The sequence below is a fragment of the Diadema antillarum genome, unplaced genomic scaffold (assembly GCF_040938485.1).
Source record: "Diadema antillarum isolate AM-2024a unplaced genomic scaffold, OU_Dant_1.0 seq00001319_RagTag, whole genome shotgun sequence".
Classification (NCBI taxonomy): domain Eukaryota; kingdom Metazoa; phylum Echinodermata; class Echinoidea; order Diadematoida; family Diadematidae; genus Diadema; species Diadema antillarum.
The window spans coordinates 282,957-290,405 of NW_027272091.1; positions in this window are offsets into that span (position 1 = coordinate 282,957).

Here is a 7,449-nt window from a genome sequence, read left to right on the forward strand (position 1 = left end):
TTTGAGGCCAGACAACATGTCCATACCTGTAAGTCAGGGAAAACGTATGGTAAGCAGTTTGTGTAACCTGAATAGGTGAAGTTATCATTAGATGAAATGAGATTTTCGAAATGACAATCATAGTACTGAAATAATGAATGGCAATGATGAAGGAAGATCCTTTCCTCTGATATTTCACTAACATAATGATACTGAATTATTAGATTTAATAACCCTGAAAATAAAAGACTCTCTTTTCCTTGATTCAAACTGTCTGCTTTTAATTGTTTCTTGAGAACAGAGAGAATAATCTATTTCAATAGAAGAGCAAATTCAACAAACCGAAAGCTCATGTTAGAACTACATCTAGTTTTAAGACTCATTAGAGTATGTGTCATTTGCATCAATAAGATTATCAAAATTAGAGTATGTGTCATTTGCATCAATAAGATTATCAAAATTAGAGTATGTGTCATTTGCATCAATAAGAGTATCAAAATGTTCTCCACTTGCATTTGTTTAATATTATGTTTGCAGAATAGAGACCACTATCTATTAGGTGTTCTTGCTGGTAACTGACAGTAATTCATGGCACAATTGTATTGAAAAGCAAAATGTACTCCCTTTCTGCTTGAATAACACATTAACAGTACACAATTGTAGGCACTGCAACAACACAGAATAATGAATACAATGAACAGGCATGTTGCTTACACAACTTAATTTTACACAGTTTGAAGAATTAGTGCAAGCAATCTGAAATTCTTGCATATAAAAATGTATATGGATAATCATCAGACAATGTTATCTAGATAGCCAATTAATGTCAACATTTATGATATGTAATGCAATCGAGAACTATACTGCTCCCAGTTTGAAGAAAATGTGAATTACTCATACAATCCTGGCATAGCTGCATAATCATACACAGAATGGATCCTCTGCAGTGAATTCTATACAGTTTGTAATTAACTGATATATGTACCTGATATGTAAAGTGAAAGAAAAGCTCCAGATGTTATAAAACCCTGTGTAAAAAAAGTAGTTTCCTCATCTTGGTCAGAGTGTTACAGGTCATCTGCTCTTGATGTGTCCCTTGGTCAAACGCAAGGTGGTGTAGTATGAATAGCTGGAGGTATATATATGATATATTATTAGAATATATATAACACAATACTGTATGTTTGAGGGATCGCATACAAACATTATCCATGTGTAATGGCACTGAATGTGACATACACAGACAAAAAAATATCAATTCTATATGATTGAGATGGATAAATAGCGTGTGATATTACAGTTTCTATTGCCAGCCACTTTCAGATCATTCACAGCTTACGAAGGTATAAATGACATCGTTAGCTTAGCTATTCTCAGCTTTATTGTAAACAGGGGTTCCATTTTCACTTTCTATCCCCCTTCCTTTTTGTCACTGGAATATAGGTAATATAGACTTATATTCTCATTACAGACTAAAATGTGTCTAAACAGCTTGTGTTTTCCATGATGTGTGCATACTTCAGTTTCTTACGATCAGACCATTAACACAGATGGAAATTTCTGTGGTGATGAATGGAAAGACACTCTTTTAGTCTCTTGATTCAGAAGACCAGCATAAAGAGAGAGAGAAAAAACAATATAATCATAGGGATCCAGTGTATTTTCACAGCTTGAGAAGGCAGCTCAAAATAAATGCACCTGTAGAGCTTTTAATTTGGTTATCTGATCAAACACGCTGCTGAATTTGCACACATTCTACAACCTGCTCTGTGGTGCTGTGGTGATTGCTTGGAAAGCAAACTGTACATGTCTTGCACGCATTTAAAGTTGCATCAGTCTTAGTAATAGTACAGTTGAATGTTCACCACACAGGTGCAATTGTATACAATTACACACACTTGATTTAGCCGACCTAAACACATATTTTAGTTTAGCATTGAGCTGTTTTTTCTTGAGCTTTCTTTTGTGCTTAATCTTGCACTGCTTACTCGTTAAACCCTGAGTACAAGTTTTTTTTTATTATTTTCTGCAGCTGTAGACATATAAAAAGTAGAACTCTGCACAAACCTTGGAATAATGAACTGCCACGCACCTCTCATGCCCCGACTATACAGTGAGTTTAAACAGATAATAGTGCTCAAATTCAAGTAGAACTACATGTACTGCACCTCGATTCTCTAATCTGTCAGTGCATCTACTGTGTGGAAGTGACGCTCTCGATAGCTCTGCATGGTAAGCCCCATGGCCACCAGCTAGCTCCGTAAAGCATTAGCATTGTCTCTGGCAGCTTTCATTCCGAGGCACGGTGCTTGAAACACGTGCCACTGTAGGTTACCGAAAAAAAGGGTAAAATTGTGACAATGGGCGTATTGATTCTCTTATTACGAGTCGCAGAAGAGTGATGAATAATTGCATTGCTTTCCATATGTCATTTGAGCCTGCCCTCCAGGGGAAAGTGCACTCACTGAAGAAAAATTAATGAAATTCACATCATGGATAACATGATTACATTCATTGCACAGTCTCCAAATTGTGTTATGGATGGCTCGAAGAATTACTGTTTGAATATTTATGTCTTTAATGGAAACGTTGTTGCTGTTGTTTTATGGCAGGTTTTTTTTAAGGCAAAAAATAAAACATCTGACTTTCTGCATCATGTCACTGTATGCTAGGCATGGTGCGCGTGATCTATAACATTGTTGCATTTACTGAAAGTAACTGCTTAGTCTGTGTTCAAGGCTTTGACTTCAATGATTAATGTCATTTAGTAATTGTGAGCATTCAATAGTATACTTTATTTGTCTATAATCTCTTTTTTTTATTTCATGACCAAAGGCAAAATCATAGCCAACCATGATTGTAAACCTTGTTGTGGGTGATGACGGGATTTAAGTTTTGTTTTTTGATGTATTGGTCTAGTTTTTCTGGGTTGCAATGATGGAATACATTACTTTTCTGTTTGTGTGCATTTTCTGTTTCTTCTCGTAAATAAATCTTATCTATTCCAGTGAGGAAAGGAGCCATATTAGCATTGAAAATTGAGTGCAATTCTGACTTGAAGTATATAATGGGCTGTAAGGTTTCTAAATATTAGTGTGTATAGAATGTAGTTGGATAGAGAATGTTCCATGTTCGAATTTATCGGGGGAATTTCAGTGAAGTTGCTGTATGCTGTGAACTGAAGTTGCCATGTGATTTGGGATTATGAGATTCCTAGTGTTGTTAGCATTCACCCTGTCTCTTTGTTTTCCAGCTTGTGAGTTGCACCACATCAGCAAGGTTCTCCCAATTCATATTCATGTGAATTTCTGTACTGTACTCACAGAGATAGACATGGCCCTGTTCACACTTGCAATACAAAAGCGATCTGTCTGGGGCGACCCATCTGAGCACACATGTGTGGCCCCATTGTCTCGTTGCAGCATCTCGGTGCACTTATGGAGGGGGTTAACCTGTTCTGTGCCAGTGTGTAAAATACTATGGGATATTCTGTGCCAATGAGCACTCAAAGCACACGTAGCGGGCTATTAGAAATGGCAGTTTTAAAGAACACACATGTCCTCATGCTGTTGCACAAGTGAGGCCTGGGATGATGATCTGGTCACCATTCTATTTCCTGCAGGCTGGTCAAGTAGGAGTGGTCAAGCAATACACTCCTTAGCACAGTTGCATTTCACATGGGCATTCAAGCTCTTAGAGCAAAGGCCAGGTTGGGAAAAATCCACCTGTATTTGACTGATGTGAACAGGGGTCCTTGACACAGAGTGTATGGTCATTATCTTGATAGTCTTCATGCAAGGCTGTTGACATTATTATATTCGCTCACAGCAATTTTGAATCGTGCTTCAGCAAAGTTATGTCCATAGAGGGTAATGGTAGTGTGTTACAAAGTACAGGGGTATGCCAAGGTGTGTGTGCTTGGCCATTCACGTGTTGTCGTCGTCAGCCGCGAAACATTGCGTTTACCCAACCAACGGTTGTCATGATTGTTAAACAGAGTGTCGCGGCTGTGCTGTGATTAAACTCGATTTTCGCCGACGTGATTGAAAAGCAAGTAAAGTTTCGAAGTGCCTTTAGGTACCAGAGAATTGCAATACTTAGCATACATTCAATCAGATGAAGAAGTGTTTTTTGTATGATTTATACCTGTACTTGTAAGTCCTGTCTTACCTCCGATTTTTCCAGAGCTGTCAGAGTAGCAGTGTGCTTTCCCTGGGGAAGCGTTTTTCACAACATGTAGTGTGTACATATTTAGCGCATCACATCCCTCATTATTCAACATTTTGTCATCCTTGTAGGACGTTGAATCAAGAAATATACCAGAGGTGGAAGGAAATATATATAAAACCTGAAGCTGATTTTTGAAATGAGAGATCGTGGTAGATGGTAGATTAGCTGCCAGGAGTTTATGATAGACTAGACACGATAGCCAACCGAGGCCTCTTTCACTGTCACAAGATTTTAGTGGCAACTTCAGATGGTTAGTCACTGTGTTTTACCCCTTTGACCGGACGTGGAAGTGAGCCGAAACGATTGTACTAGATGGTCCTGTGGATCGAGATGCCCTGAACAACTTCAGCTCCACGAGGGCTGTTGTGCAAAATGAAGGACACCTCGATGTGTAGCTTTTCATGTTCCATTACCGGTGCATCATTAGATTGGCACTTTGTGAACACTAGATGTGGTGGAAGCTCTTGTAGGGTGAAAGATCGGTCAGTCTTTGGCATAGTCAAAATGACTTGAAAAAGTAGCCATGTGGCACCCCCAATAAACAACTAGGAGAAAAAGAAGAAAAACTATCAATAAATGGTTTCTTGTCAGCAACTTTTTACCACAGTTGAATGAATGCAAAGTGCAAAAAATATCTTTGAAATATATGAATTCGGTATAATCAGTCAGAAGTAGTGTGAACACACTTATAGAAGTCTTGGTAGAATGATGAAAAATGTATACAGAGAATTTTCTCTGCAGTATCACAGAATGTCAACTATATGAGTCGTGTCGTTTTTTTGACGAGAAATATGATAGAGTATTTTGACCTCTCTTCTCTGTTTAGAGTTTCTGCCACCCTGTAGGTACTTTTCAGAATGGTATTGTTCATATCGGTACTCATGAGGTCATTTAAACGTGTAGTCAGTTGGATGGATATTTAATCCTGTGTAATCAGATGCATACAAACAGAGACATGGGGAGACGCAAGCCCTACACCCTGTTGTCTGTACTCACCCTAGAAACATTTCTCATTTTGTTTCCATTTGGTGTAAACACCCCCACCCCACTTGTTCATGGTTATTCAATCTTGTATATGTTTCTCGATATATTCCATTAGAGGTGAATATAAGATACTGAGAGTCTATGAAAGATTCCCCTTCCCTTCACCCCCACCCCCTACCTATAATCATTCAGTATACCATATGTCTATATTGAAAACCCTCTTCTGATAGCTGCTGGTACGGAACAGAGTGCCGGTGGGAGGTTTAGCAATTGTATTACGATGTAATCCACTTTTATCTGACTTTTACCACGAAGCTGTCACTAATAAAGACGGGAAGCAGCTGTGAGCTGTTTACTCGTGAATCAAACGCCATGCGTGAATTTGTGTCATGTTGTTCGTGCCCCGAGGTGTGAAATGCCCGACAAATTAATCAGCCCCTTGTGCGTGGAAAAAAATAGGGGAATGGTGTTGCATTTCAAAGGAATGTAAAGTTTCAAAACTCCCATATTTCACCAGTGATGGAATGGGTATTAAGTATGTTGTCACCACTCGTGTGAGGTTTTTCATTCTCAAAGAAGTTGGGAAAGATTGTGGCATAATGGGGAGTTATTTTTCAGCGACATAGTGAACAATTCCTGCGATTAGAAAGCATTAATACCATCATATTCATAATTGGTAATATAATTGAATTTTGAAAACACACACACACACACACACACACACACACACACACATATATATATATATATATATATATATACATGTGTGTATATATACATACACGTACATACAGATATTTATTTACAGATATAAATATTACATATATACATATATTGTGTTGTTTATATGCATTACATGTGTAAATATATACATATAACTTTTTAATCAATATCTTTATATATTATGTACTATAAATGTTTATTGGATTATGATGGAAAATCATTAGCAGTTTATAACCAGAAGGATGTAAACTCAACAGAAATACATTATTTGTTGTTCATGTTTCTCTACTTCTCAAACCTCCCACTTTGTCTCATACTATTTTGCTATTCCTTTGTTTTGGCGGATATAATAAAGATTGTGATCTTGTAAATAGGAAAAGGGGTAGGTAAGAAGGGGAGGAATAATCCATACCTGATTCCGCTATCAATTATGTAAATGTGATTGAGATGCATTATTGGTTATGCTGCGTAGTCTCGTGCGTGGTAATAACCCAAGACCTCAACTTGGCTGCTTAACAGGAACGGGTGTATACACTTTCTTTGTGCGCTAATCATGGGTAGATATGAACCTAGTCTTCAACAACGCAAGAGAGAGAGAGACTGTAAGAGAGGGAGAGAGAAATCCTAAAGTGGCGCCCACTTTTGTGTGACCCGGGTTTCTTGTTTGTAAAGAAAGGTTGCTGTTTTCAATTTGTTTGAATGCCTGTGCCTGCCCGACGTGTGCCCCATGTTTGCGTGCCGGTTTGCATGAATGAACACGTTACCGCGACACGAAATGTGTACGTGTGTATTTGGACTTTCCTCCTCTTTTATGGAATATCCGCGTGTCAAAGTTGATGGGCCTGTTGCACGTCTTTGCCGTTTTATGTTTATCAAATTGGGAAAAGATACTTTCTAGTGAGATTGCATTCTTGTGCATAGCATTATTGTTCCCAATACGAAATCATTAAGTTGAGAATTGGAAACAAAGGAGGGACAAAAAACAGTGGCAATAGTAGCGCCTACTTTGTGTGACCCGTTTGTGCGGTTACGTCGTAACAAGAGGTTACAGTTTTCAGTGCGTATGGCTGTTTGTGCCTGCGCGTGGGTAAAGTGGTTGCGTGCGGATTTGCACGAATGAACGCGTTGCCGAGGCACGAAATGTCTGCGTGTGTTTTGATTTGGACTATTACCTTTTCTAATATGGAATATCTGCGTTTTAAAGGTGACGGGCATGTTGTTCGATTTTACAGTTTTATAGTAATTAATTGGGCAAGGATTCTCTCAAGTGAGATTCCATTCTTGTGCCTAGTTTTGCATTATTCCTACCGAAACAAAATCATTCAGATGCGAGAATGGGCGAATATGGGGGAAAAAACGTGCGAATTTGTGATTGTGGTTGTTTGTTAATGATTGAATGTTTTTGTCCTGAAAGGTGCGTATTTTGTGTGTGTGTGTGTGTGTGTGTGTGTGTGTGTGTGTGTGTGTGTGTGTGTGTGTGTGTGTGTGTGTTTGTGATATGGTGTTGTTTGTGCATTGTGCATATATACCTGT